We start from the raw sequence: 1508 nt of genomic DNA, 5'->3' as shown, positions 1-1508 counted from the left end.
GGGTTTGGGAGAACATGGAATGTGTGCCGGAGCCCCCGGGCTGGAAGGGGGTTTGTGCCCCGCTGTGTGAGCAGGAGGGAAGAGAGGGAGTGTTTGGTGCTGAACGAGGCAGTGCCAGGAGATGGAGGTTCCTCCACTGCAACCCCTGCTCTCATCCAGCCTTTCAGGAGCAGCTGCTGGAGCTGGAAAGGAAAGTCCTGACGTGCAGATCAATGGAGCTGCTTTTTTCCACTTCCTTTTCCTTTTGTTTTCCTTTTCATTTTTCTTTTCCTTTTTCTTCCTCTTATTCGTATTTATATTTTTTCCTTTTCCTTTTGTAATTTTCTTTTTTCTTCCTCTTCCACTTATTTTTATTTCCTTTCCCTTTTTTATTTTCCTTTTTCCTTTTCTCTTTTTCTTTCTCTTTTCCTTTTCCTTTTTCTCTCTCTTGTCCTTATTTTTATTTTTCCTCTTCCCTTTTTAATTTTTCTTTTCCTTTTTCTTATTTTTTCCTTTCTGTTTTTTATTTTCCTTTTTCTTTCTCTTCTTTTTCTTCTTATGTTTCTTTTTTCTTTCAGTTTTTAATTTTCTTTTCCCCTTTTCTTCCTCTTCTTCTTATTTTTACTTTTTCATTTTCCCCTTTAAATTTCCTTTTTCCTTTATCTATTTCTTGCTCTTCTTATAATTTTTATTTTTCCTTTCCCTTTCTTTTAATTTTCTTTTCCTTTTTTGTCTTCCTCTTATTTTTATTTTTACTTTCTCCTTTTTATTTTCCTTTTTCCTCTCTTTTCCTTTCTCTTGTTCTTATTTTTATTTTTTTCCTTTTTAATTTTCCTTTTTTCTTTGTCTTCCTCTTATTTTTATTTTTCCTTTTTCCTTTTTTCTTTTTTTTTATACTTTTCCTTTCTTCTTATTTTTCTTTTCCTTTTCCTTTTTCTTCCTCTTCTTTTTATTTTTCTTTTCCCCTTTTTTCCTGTATTTTCTCCCTCTTCTTATTTTTTTCCTTTTCCCTTTTTGCTTTTTCCTTTTCCCCTTTTCTATTTCTTCTTAATTTCCTTTTGCTTTTCCTTTTCCCTTTTTTTCTCTTTTCTTTTCCTTTTCCTTTTCCTTTTCCTTTTCTTTTCCTTTTCCTGTTTCTCTTTCTTTTCCATCCTCTTCTTTTTTTTTCTCTTTTTTCCTCTTCCCCCCTCTAATTTTTATTTTTCCCTTTCCTTTTCCCTTTTCTTCTTCTCCTTCCTTTTCTTTTTTCCTCAAGAACAAGTCATTAATTTTTACCCTTCCCTGACCATCCTGGCTTCCAGAACTTCCAGAAACTCTCCCAAAATTCCCGGCTCTGACTGCCCAGCCCAGCAACAGCCCCACCATGAGACCAGAGCTGGGGAGAACCATAAACCCAACCAAAGCCTGGCTTAAGCAGGGCAGAGCTGACCTTCCCCTCCTGCCTGGAGGAGAACAGCTGTGGGCTCTGGGGCTGTTCCCATGGAATGTTCCACCAGGACAATAATCCATGACAGGGAGCACAGGAGGAG

The 1508-nt window shown here is 36.6% G+C and overlaps 1 protein-coding gene across 1 annotated transcript in view; it reads left to right on the top strand.

Annotated features, from left to right (window-relative positions):
- The window catches only part of CALN1 (calneuron 1), an 82788-nt gene that overhangs the window by 943 nt on the left and 80337 nt on the right, over window positions 1–1508 (top strand). The window lies entirely within an intron of this gene.

This window comes from Manacus vitellinus, unplaced genomic scaffold (assembly GCF_001715985.3).
Source record: "Manacus vitellinus isolate BGI_N305 unplaced genomic scaffold, ASM171598v3 scaffold_32_pilon, whole genome shotgun sequence".
Lineage (NCBI taxonomy): Eukaryota > Metazoa > Chordata > Aves > Passeriformes > Pipridae > Manacus > Manacus vitellinus.
Note: the sequence above shows the minus strand (reverse complement) of the source record. Positions and strands in the feature narration are given on the sequence as shown.